This window comes from Podarcis liolepis (genome assembly GCF_965112155.1).
Source record: "Podarcis liolepis genome assembly, chromosome: 8".
Taxonomy (NCBI): Eukaryota; Metazoa; Chordata; class Lepidosauria; order Squamata; family Lacertidae; genus Podarcis; species Podarcis liolepis.
The window spans coordinates 37,935,756-37,947,770 of NC_139560.1; the positions used below are offsets into that span (position 1 = coordinate 37,935,756).

Here is a 12,015-nt window from a genome sequence, read left to right on the forward strand (position 1 = left end):
ATGAATTACTAGTGAATTGTTTGATTGTAGCGTATATTTGTTAATATGAGATGTGAGTAGCCTTTAAATATTAGTATGAGAACTTCCATTTTTGCTATGTCTTGTATTTGTTAGCGAATTATCTGGAAGCGTTGCTATTTAATGTAAACTTTTCTGATATTGTGAGCCGTTTGCAGCATGGCTTATCATGGAAAAACGGCATACAAATAAACAGATGATGATCATTTAATGAGCACTTCCTGTTGTTTTCTCCAAGGATAAAATGAAACCAAAATCACACTTAAATTTAAGCCAGTGCCCAGCATTCCATCCCATGCTAGCAGCAATAAAATGGATTTTTATGTAGTTACCGGGACAGTAGTAGGATATCCACACTCTTGATGGTATTCTTGAATGTTTCCCTTGCAGACAATTGGAGGAACATTCAGTTCCCTGAGCAACTCCGATTCTATAAAGATAGGGCCAGCCTAACCATGAGGCAGACTGAGACAGCCGCCTCAGGTGGTGGAATCCAAGGGGCTGTGGTGGCTTCCTGGTTCTAGTGAGATCTCACAAGAGGGAACCTCTTTGGCAAGGGGGTGGAAACCTTGCACACAGAGCAGCATCTTCCCACTTCGCCTCAGAAGGCAAAACAGGATGGGCCATCCTTGTATAAAGGCTTTCGAAGCAAGAAAAAACATATTAGAAAAATGCACAAATGTGTGGCAGCTGTGTGCTTTTGGGTTGTGAATTAGGATCACATACCACTGGAAAGTTCTAAATTTCCATTTTTAAAAGGCTACATACAGATACAACTATAATGGCAAGCAGGCATTGTAGTAAAATGTTTCTGGTCACTATAATTATAAAAAGGAAAAGGAAAAAAGCTGCTGTGTACCATTCTCGTGTGTTTTCCTATACTCATATGCTCTTGAAAATACCCCAGTCCGTTTTACATTAGACAATTTGCAGTTGCTATGAGGATGTCAAAGAAGAGTTTGAAGAGAGTAGTCATGGAAAATCAGAGCATTCTCTTTAGGAAACTTAGATACAAAAAAGTCTACTTTGTTTGGAACAAATTTTAATATGGTTAAGCTGCAATCCTATGGGAATAAGCCCAACTGACTCCAGTGGGACTTATTTTTGAATAGACATGTGTAGGATGACATTGTAAGGATTCTACATATGACGCTCCAGACTGTGTTACTCACCATGACTAGACCAATTGAAATGAATGAACCTAACTTTAATGGGTCTACTCTGAGTAGGACTAGCACCCAAGTGCATTGGCAACTATACTAAGCTTTCTTTTTTGTGGTGGGTTTGTGGCTCCATTCCTTCCTGGAGGAGTACGTGATTTTTTCATAAGTCACTCTGAGTTACCTTTTCTTTAAAAACAAACCAACCCACAAATGACTAATGAATTCAATAAATAATAGTACTAAATGAAGGGGATACAATTTTTAAGAAACATTAGTTTAGTCTTAATGGATATGTTTATTGAATTCTTTTACCAAACACCAGAAATCATCAGACATGGCCTGTTACTCAGCTCCAGAACAAAGAACAAAATAACTCACCCGAAGAGAGTTTGTGTTGTTGTTCTTCCAATCGAGCAGTTTGATGACTTCTCCATAGATGGGGGAAATTATGTGTATAATAACTAGAAATAAGTAACTTTATAAAAGACATTTTCGTGCTGTGATTTTGGAATACAGCCCCCACAATGTACACAATGTGAATTCTTCAAATCCCCAGAACAAAGAGAAATACAGCTCATCAAAAACACGTAGGGAGTGCAGAATGGAGCGGAATCGTGTTTCTTTCCCTTTCTCTTTTTAACATTCTTTCTTGCCATCAGAGTGAGGCTCATCATATCTTCCCGGGATTGGACACGAATAGCATTTTAAGCTCTTGGGCACATCCTCAGCATTTTGTCATCCCGCTGAAATCCTGGTGAAACAAGGTTTACAAAATCTGGGCGAGTTTCTAAACTCATTTAGTGGAAAGTGCTTAAAAGTTTCCTTCAAGCATTCTAAGCTCTCAATAGTAGGGTGTGCCTGTGTATTCCTCCTTCATACCTGTTTAACCTTTAAGCCCCAACGCAGCTGGCATCTAGTCATCCTCACAAGTAATTCCCATGGACGGTGTTACAGAGCTTACATAAAGCAGGAGTCACACTATTAATTTAGCTTCACCTCCAATATTGCATCACCTTCCTTAGAGAATCATGAATTTCCCAAGGCTGCCAGACAGAAGTCAAACACACGAGCTCCTAGGCCTGCTCATGTATACAGGTTCTGGGCAATCGTGGTATATGCTCAGCCAGGTGCCCTGCTCACCTACTGGATTCACGTCAGATGACTGCTGGCAAAGTGCAGTGGGACCCAATGCTAAGATGGACCTAAAAGCCTGAGTCTATTCCAAAGTCATGACTTTAGTGAGGCACAAGTAGGGCTTCTCTATAGGAAGTGAAGTCCAGTACACAAGCACCCCCTTGTGAGCCATGGCTGCATGTGTTTCTATTACCTTGGCCCTATTCACACCTTGCTCACCTGTGAAGCATACCCAAACATGCAAGGCAGAGCTTCACTTTTAGGCCCACCCCTGCTCATCTTTTTGCAACAACAGAGAAATAGTAACAAGGACTGCCTCTTTTCATATGAACCTACCCAGACCTTGAGATCATCTTCTGATGCCCTCATTCATGTGCCCCCTCCTTGAGAGGTTTGGAGGGTGGCAACACGAGAATGAGCATTCTCTGCAGTGGCTCCCCGTCTGTGGGGAGTTCACCTGGCGCCTTCATTATACACCTTTTTAACATTCCTTTTTAACCAGGCTTTTGATTGATCCAATTTACATCCTATGCTCTTTTAAAATGGGGGGGGTGTTGGGGGGGGACTACTGGGTTGTTGTTTTTATTTTTATTAGGTATTTTGTGGTTTTATATCTTGATTTTGGTCTGTGAACCACCCTGAGACCCCTGGGTATAGTGCGGTATAATCATCATCATCATCATCATCATCATCATCTGCTCACATTTAGAGGCTCTGCATGATCAGAACAGCTGCTCAGCCAAATTCATAAATATATCCTGGAATAGAATCATAGACTCATATTCTCTCTCTCTTATACAAAGAAAAGTTCTACAATTCTGGAAATACAAAGTTTGTGCAATGCACCCAGGTGAAGCTGAAATGGAATTCTGCCCCCCTGCTTTTTTCTATTTTTCTTTTCAAATTCTAATGACTTTCCGCAGATCATTTCAACAGCTTAGGTTGAAGGTGGTCTATTAAATTTCATTTGTGAAATCTCCCCTTTTCTCAAAGTTGCTCAACCCTATGAGGTAGACTAGACTGAGGGATGCTGACTTGGTTGAGGCCGTCCAGTGAGTTTTTTTGACTGCGTCGAGATCTGAATCCCAGTCTCCTAGGTCCTAATCCAGCACTCTGGCCACTGCACCACACTGTATTAAGCAGTACTTGATGAAGCTTAAACAACCACTAAGGCAGTGCCAGTGTGATGGCCTGGGATTTGGGCTCGGACTCGGAACCAGAGTAGTCTCGGTCTGCACCGGATCCTCTGCCTCAGGCGGCATCTGAACCGAGTATGGGGCCTGATTCTGAAGAGCCCCAGTCTGCACAGGTTCCCCTGCAACAAGCACCAGCTGAGCTGAGTCAGAGGCCTGAGCCTGACCAGGCTCCAGATGCGGGGATTACCTCGTTGCCCTCTGCTGGGCAATCACGTGCAGCTGCTCCATTACCAGTTGGGTCAGGAGAGGCTGAGGCAGCCTCTGGGTATAGTAACCCACCAACATATCCTGAGCTGCAGAGACTGAGGACTGAGAGAAGGAGAGACCTGAGTATTCACAAGAGGAGTGCGCACCCTTGGGCAAGACAGGGATGCAAGTCACCAGGGGATCAGGACCGGCCATTACCCTGACAGAGATAAAAGGCTGCTGGACCCTGCCCCAGGTTGCGGGAGCAACATTGCTGCTTACTGGAACCTGCCTGTTACCCTGTGCCTGACCTAGCCTGGTTTCCTGCCTTGGCCCTGTTGGACTGACTCCTCGTGGAATCCTTGGATTCGGGACCGGACCTGGACCATGTTGGTCGGGTTAACCCCCAGGCCCAGCACAGCCAGATACATTTATAGTGTTTCAAGATAATTTATTTATTGCATGTTAACACAATTTACTGTTTCTACCTCTGCTTGAGTTAAACATCTGCTACGCCACACAACTGGCCTCTTGCCATTTTAAGGATCAGTTTAATTATTCTTAACATGTCAGAGCTGGCAACCAAGTAAAGCCGCTTTATCTTATTACACATAACACCAAATTAATATATATAACAGCAAATAATTGCCCACTCATCATAATTCTTAACATGTCAGAATCATAGAATCATAGAGCACTCCTGACATATGGTTGTCAAGCCTCTGCTTAAAGACCTCCAAAGAAGGAGACTCCACCACACTCCTTGGCAGCAAATTCCACTGTCAAACAGCTCTTACTGTAAGGAAGTTCTTCCTAATGTTTAGGTGGAATCTTCTTTCTTGCAGTTTGGATCCACTGCTCCGTGTCCGCTTCTCTGGAGCAGCAGAAAACAACCTTTCTCCCTCCTCTATATGACATCCTTTTATATATTTGAACATGGCTATCATATCACCCCTTAACCTCCTCTTCTCCAGGCTAAACATGCCCAGCTCTTTTAGCCGTTCCTCATAAGGCATCGTTTCCAGACCTTTGACCATTTTGGTTGCCCTCCTCTGGACACGTTCCAGTTTGTCAGTGTCCTTCTTGAACTGTGGTGCCCAGAACTGGACACAGGACTCCAGGTGAGGTCTGACCAGAGCAGAATACAGTGGCACTATTACTTCCCTTGATCTGGCAACCAAGTAAAGCCGCTTTATCGTATTATAGATAACACCAAATTAATATATGTAACAGCAAAAAATTACACACTCATAATGCATAGGGTTCCCATATAAACCAGAAACTTCTGGTGGTGCCCAGGGGGCGGTAGCTAACATGGCCACCTGGGGGGATTTTCTAATTTATGTCTGGGATTTTTTTCTGTTCCCCCACAGAAGCAGAAGCACTGAGAAGAGGTCACTTTGTTGTTGCCTCCCAGAAGACCTGCCTGCCACCCTGCTATCCACTGCTGCCGGTCGCCCACAAAAAGCTCAACAACTTTGGACGATCTCTCCAAGAAAGCTCAATACAGTGGTACCTCAGGTTAAGTAATTAATTCGTTCCGGAGGTCCATTCTTAACCTGAAACTGTTCTTAACCTGAAGCACCACTTTAGCTAATGGGGCCTCCCGCTGCTGCCACACCGCCAGAGCCCAATTTCTGTTCTTATCCTGAAGCAAAGTTCTTAACCTGAAGCAGTATTTCTGGGTTAGGGGAGTGTGTAACCTGAAGCATATGTAACCTGAAGCGTATGTAACCCGAGGTACCACTGTAACTTTTTGGATGGTCGCCCCAAGAAAGCTCAGCAACTGTGTCTGGATTTTTACCTCTTGAAATATGGAACTCTAAATTAGTGAGACTATGGTACGTGACTCCACTTAAGACTGCCAAATACCTAGAGAAATTGTAATGATCATTCCTGGAAGTGTGGAAAGAGAAGCCGGGTCACATGCCTTGCCAAGCCACACTCCCAGGCTACACTCCGAGAATACATTCCACAATGGCCCTGCCCTGCCCTCTCTTTGTCTACTGTGCCCTGTCTGGGATGAGTCCTTGATCACTAATCATGCCTCTTGCTTTCTTAGAACCAGAGAGGGGTGTGTTTGAAAACTTCTTACTCTGACTGTCAAAAGGTAAGTGTCCCACCTGCTACTCCATCCACTTTTGCTTCTGAACCTGCCCAGCCCAGACATATGGCTTCCCATTAAGGTTGCCCATGAAGATATGCAACCCTAGAGCTGAAAACCCCTGCTTTAAATCCCAAAAGTTATTTATTAACTTATTTAAAAGATGCAGCATTTGGGGGGTGGGAGAAATGGAGAAATAATTTTGTTATATAGTGCCATTTTTGCTTTTTGATATATAAACGGGAAAGAAAATAAGCCCCTTGCTTTAAATAGTGGCTTATTAAATTATGGGAACTGGCAGTCCTAAGTGATGTACTATTGACTCAGTGGAAGGAAAGCAACAATGAGAGTAGGAATGGGAGCCATTAGGGAGTTCTTGCAATATAAGGCAAGGAATGCTATGGTGCAACGTCTCCCACTCCTTATTGGTGTCAAGCTTGGAGAGTCCTCCCCTTCCTTTCATAACTTCACAGATAAGAATTAACAAGCAGTCGGTGGATTTTATTACAGCTTCATGTTGCGGTCACAAAATACGCAGCTCCTGGCAAGGAGGGCAGTTGCCTACTCTAACCCCTACTTCCGACTTCCGCAGCAAGAAACGCACCAATGGGAAGTTCCTCCCTCCCTCTGCCTCCTTTGCTCCCTGATACGTTCAGACCTCCGAGTCTGGGGAGAAGGGGAGGTCCCCCATACTCTTGATTGACATCTCTCCTAGCTGTCCCCTCCCTTCTGGTCCCCGTGACATTACCTTGTAGCTGGGTAGCTCCTCTCTAATCTGTTCAGCTTCTGTGTCTGTGTCTGCCTGTCTCTCTGCTTCTGAAAATGCTGGAGGCAGGGGGGGGGCAAATACTTCCCCCGCCCCTCTTCTGAGAGAAGCTGATCTGCCTGCAACTGCATTCCCCCATTTTCAGATCCAGACCATTCCCTGACATCTGGTTTATCTCAGGGGTTCTCAAACTGTGGTCCGCAGATGAGCTTTAGTCATGTGGTCTGCAGTGTCTGTGGATTCGTGGTTGAAGACAGGAGATGGCACATCCCTCCCATTAAATATTCATATTGATTTCTAACTATATTTCATTTATTACCGTATATACTCGTGTATAAGCTAACTTTTTCAGCACATTTTTTAATTCTGAAAAAACCTCCCTCGGCTTATACTCAAGTGAGGGTCCTCTTTGCCACTGTCGGTGGCAGCAGAGGAGGAACGAGCCCTTTCGGGCTGTGTATTCTTCCTCCGCCACTGCTGCCACCAGCCTCTACCTAGCACCCTAGGTAGGCAGGGGGACGGGAGGGGCTGAGGGGGAGAGAGAAGCCCCCTTTGCCGTGTGCGCATGCGTGCACACACACACTCTGGCCCACCAGGAGGTTTATGGTGTGGTGAACCGGCTTATACTCAAGTATATACAGTATATTGTATTACATTTTCTATGCACAACAATATACAGTAGTACCTCGGGTTACATACGCTTCAGGTTACATACGCTTCAGGTTACAGACTCCGCTAACCCAGAAATAGTACCTCGGGTTAAGAACTTTGCTTCAGGATGAGAATAGAAATTGTGCTCCAGTGGTGCGCAGCAGCGGGAGGCCCCATTAGCTAAAGTGGTGCCTCAGGTTAAGAACAGTTTCAGGTTAACAGGTCAGAGCCAAACAGTACAAATTGAAAGCTTTTGCAGATGATTTAGTATTGATGTTACAGGAGCCAGAATCTAGTACTAAAAGAGTATTAGAATTGATTCAGGAATTTGGTCATGTGGCAGGATTTAAGTTGAACAAGTTAAAAACTAAGGTGCTTGAGAAAAATTTGACACCGATTGAGAAAGAGAGGTTTCAGAAGGAGACAGGTTTAACATTGGTTAAGAAAGTAAAATACCTGGGGGTTAATATGACCGCTAAGAACTTAAACCTATTTAAAGACAATTATGAGAAATGTTGGTCAGAAGTGAAAAAGGACCTAGAGATATGGTCAAACTTGAAGCTTTCCTTGTTAGGTCGAATTGCTGTTATAAAGATGAATGCATTGCCAAGAATGTTATTTTTGTTTCAATCATTGCAAATCTTGGACAAAATGGACTGTTTCAAGAAGTGGCAGAGAGACATTTCTAGATTTGTCTGGCAGGGCAAGAAGCCCAGAATAAAATTTAAAATATTAACTGATGCAAAGGACAGAGGTGGATTTGCCCTGCCAGACCTTAAACTCTATTATGAATCAGCGGCATTTTGCTGGCTGAAAGAATGGCTGCTTCTTGAGAACACAGACATTTTGGATTTAGAAGGTTTTTATAACGTTTTTGGGTGGCATGCATATTTGTGGTATGACAAGGTTAAAGCACATAAAGCATTTAAAAACCATATTGTCAGAAGAGCATTGTTTAATGTCTGGACAAGAGATAAAGACTTACTTGAAAATAAAACCCCAAGGTGGTTGTCACCGATGGAAGCAAAGGCTCAGAAAAAGCTCAATATGGAGGCCAAATGGCCGAAATATTGGTAAATTTTGGAACAAGAAGGAGACAAATTGAAACTGCAGAGTTTTGAGAAATTAAAAGATAAAGTGCGAGACTGGCTTCATTATTATCAGATAATGGAGGCATATAATTTGGATAAGAAAATTGGCTTCCAGGTGGAAAAATCAAAATTAGAAACAGAACTGTTAGAACCTAAAACTAAGATTTTGTCAAAGATGTATAGCTTGCTGTTGAAATGGAATACTCAGGATGAAACGGTGAAATCTGCTATGATTAAATGGGCACAAGACGTTGGACATAACATTATGTTTGCTGACTGGGAACAGTTGTGGACCACAGGTATGAAATTTACGGCATGTAATGCCCTAAGAGAGAATATTATGAAAATGATATACAGGTGGTACATGACACCAGTCAAGCTTGCAAAAATCTATCACTTGCCCGATAATAAATGTTGGAAATGTAAAGAAACTGAAGGTACATTCTTTCACCTTTGGTGGACGTGCCCAAGGATTAAGGCTTTCTGGGAGATGATATATAATGAAATGGAAAAGGTATTTAAATATACCTTCTTGAAGAAACCAGAGGCCTTTCTCCTGGGCATGGTCGGCCAATTGGTGCCAAAGAAGGATAGAACTTTCTTTATGTATGCCACAACAGCAGCAAGAATACTTATCGCAAAGTATTGGAAGACACAAGATCTACCCACCTTGGAAGAATGGCAGATGAAGGTGATGGACTACATGGAACTGGCAGAAATGACGGGCAGAATCCGAGACCAGGGAGAAGAGTTGGTGGAAGAAGATTGGAAAAAGTTTAAAGACTATTTACAGAAATATTGTAAAATTAATGAATGTTAGAATTATGTTGGATAGAAACTAAGTGGTTTATAGCTGTAATGTTATAAGGGAATTTTTTGTATCATCCTTGGTTTGGAAAGGTAGCACAGAGATAGAGGAAGAGGGTATTGTTTAACTGGCAATGTTATTTTGATGTGTCTCATTTTGAGGTCCCTTCCCTTTTTGTTGTTACAATTGTCTTTTTCCTCTTCTTTTTCCTCCGCTTTAATGATTATCCAGCAGTGGAAAATGCAGAAGTCATAAAAAATGTAAAACTGTAATTCGTTTACTGCATTAAAATGTTTTTATAATGGGGGTGGGTGTTCACATGTAGCATTTGGTAATTAGTACTTTGCAATATTTTATTCTTAATATCCTTAGTAATTACAATAAATATATTTCCTGGTTCTAAAAAAAAGAACATGGGCAACACAATAAATGTGCTGCTGCAACCTAATATATATATATTTAAAAACTTCTTTCTAACCTGCATTGCAAGCCAGCCTACTACATAATCAGAGGCATTGTTTACTCCCTGAGTAAGAAAACAAGTACCCATTTATATTGCTTTAAATGTCTGCCAACATTTTATACCTGTTGTAAGTTCAGTTCTTGATTTCAAAATGCCCATAATGATTTCAATCTTGGTTGTGTATAATAAGCTTCTAATGACAGGTCACTACTTTATTATAAATATGATTATTTCTAACATGCAAAAGCTAAACACATGCACAGCAGAAATGCCAACAGCTTACTAATGTATAAACTGGAGGTGGAGCTTCTCCAGTTATACTGCCTATCATTTATCTCATAGTAGCAGCTAATTAATTGCTACTTATACACTATATACATCTCAGTAAAACTGATTTCTTTACAAAAAGAATCAAGCCACAGAATTTCCATAGAATCCTTTGGGATTTCTTCAGGTTACCCAGTACCTCTTGGCTGACAGTATATAGTCTGCAGCCTTGGGTTAGTCAACCCTTATCCAACCCATGAGAGTGGATAGATAAATCTAGTTTATGTTAATTTCACATTTTCATTTATAAGTCCATTCTGTCCCATTTCTACATCAATCTGCTTTTTTAAAAAACTATGCAAAATTTCATATTGAAATAGGTTTTGTCACAAATACCGTACATATTTTATCACAATGCATACATGTCTTTTTCTTTTTATGTATACATTTTTAAAAATACACATTTTAATGCATTTTGGTACCTTTTTATTTTTTTAAAAAACACACCAAGCACTCTAGGAACACCAGGAGGCCAGCATGGTGTAGTGGTTAAGAGCGGTGGAGTCGTAATCTGGTGAACCGGGTTCGCTTCCCCGCTCCTCCACATGCAGCTGCTGGGTGACCTTGGGCTAGTCACACTTCTCTGAAGTCTCTCAGCCTCACTCACCTCACAAAGTGTTTGTTGTGGGGGAGGAAGGGAAAGGAGAATGTTAGCCGTTAGAGACTCCTTCGGGTAGTGATAAAGCGGGATATCAAATCCAAACTCCTCCTCCTCTTCTTCTTCTTCTTCTTCTTCTTCTTCTTCTTCTTCTTCTTCAGGAAGTGATGTCAAAGTTTCTCTCTTATGTCAGTTTTCTGACATATTAACTGGGCTGAGGATTGGGCTGCCTGGCAGGAAACAGTTGTTGCCTCTTGGCAACAGCAGTGTTCGCTTTTAGAAACACAATTCCATCTTTACAAATGTATTCAGATACTCTTATGAATTATATTTATTTTACTTTCTGTAATTGGAATCATGATGTTGCTAAACGCTTATCTCTTCAACCTATCACCTTGGTACCTACACATACTTTCAACCCTTATTGTGTGATGAATTCTCCTTTGGTCTGTAAATTGGTTAAATTTATGTAAATTATAACTAAGTTGAGGAGAATGGGCATATTGACTATACTATATTGTATTGTCTATACCAGCCTTTCTCAGCCTTGGGTCCCCAGTGGTCAGATGATGGAAGCTGTAGCTCAACAACATCTGGGGAGCCACGGTTAAGAAAGGCTAGGCTATAATGATTGGTAGTGGCTTCTTCAGGGTTTGAGGAAAGTTGGTCTCCAGCCCTACCTAGAGATTCTGGGGAATGAACCTGGGCTCTTCTGCATGAAGCCAGCTGCTCTGCCACTGAGCTACAGCCCATTTGTCGCTATATAGCACAGAGCACCTTTTTCTATACCATACTTGACAAGGAAGCATAGAAACCTATGACGGATTACTAAATTACAGGTCATTGTTTCTTCTAATCCAGGTGAAGCACATTTACAAAAATGAACATCTCATTATCTTGTGAGTGTCTGGAGGCAGTTGGAGGATGGATGACGGCTAACAGATTGAGGTTGAATCCTGACAAGACAGAAGTACTGTTTTGGGGGGACAGGAGGTGAGCAGGTGTGGAGGACTCCCTGGTCCTGAAGGACCAGGTGTGCAGCCTGGGAGTCATTTTGGACTCGCAGCTGTCCATGGAGGCACAGGTCAATTCTGTGTCCAGGGCAGCTGTTTACCAGCTCCATCTGGTATACGCAGGCTGGGAACCTATCTGCCCATGGACTGTCTCACCAGAGTGGTGCATGCTCTAGTTATCTCTCACTTGGACTACTGCAATGCGCTCTATGTGGGGCTACCTTTGAAGGTGACCTGGAAACTACAACTAATCCAGAATGCAGCAACTAGACTGGTGACTGGGAGTGGCTGTCAAGTCCACATAACACTGGTCTTGAAAGACCTACATTGGCTCCCAGTATGTTTCCAAGCACAATTCAAGGTGTTGGTGCTGACCTTGAAAGCCTAAAACAGCCTCGGTCCAGTATACCTGAAGGATCGTCTCCACCCCCATCGTTCTGTCCGGACACTGAGGTCCAGCGCCGAGGGCCTTCTGGTGGTTCTCTCGCTGTGAGAAG

The 12,015-nt window shown here is 42.6% G+C and overlaps 2 protein-coding genes across 2 annotated transcripts in view; one reads left to right on the forward strand and one right to left on the reverse strand.

The window, feature by feature from the left end:
- LOC310713619 (uncharacterized protein) overlaps window positions 1–12,015 on the reverse strand; it is a 59,089-nt gene that overhangs the window by 38,276 nt on the left and 8,798 nt on the right. The window lies entirely within an intron of this gene.
- The window catches only part of SDR16C5 (short chain dehydrogenase/reductase family 16C member 5), a 39,671-nt gene continuing 33,440 nt past the window's right edge, over window positions 5,785–12,015 (forward strand). The window contains exon 1 of the mRNA XM_083518039.1: window positions 5,785–5,807. The gene's annotated coding sequence lies outside the window, so the exon portion shown is untranslated. The remainder of the gene's footprint in view (window positions 5,808–12,015) is intronic.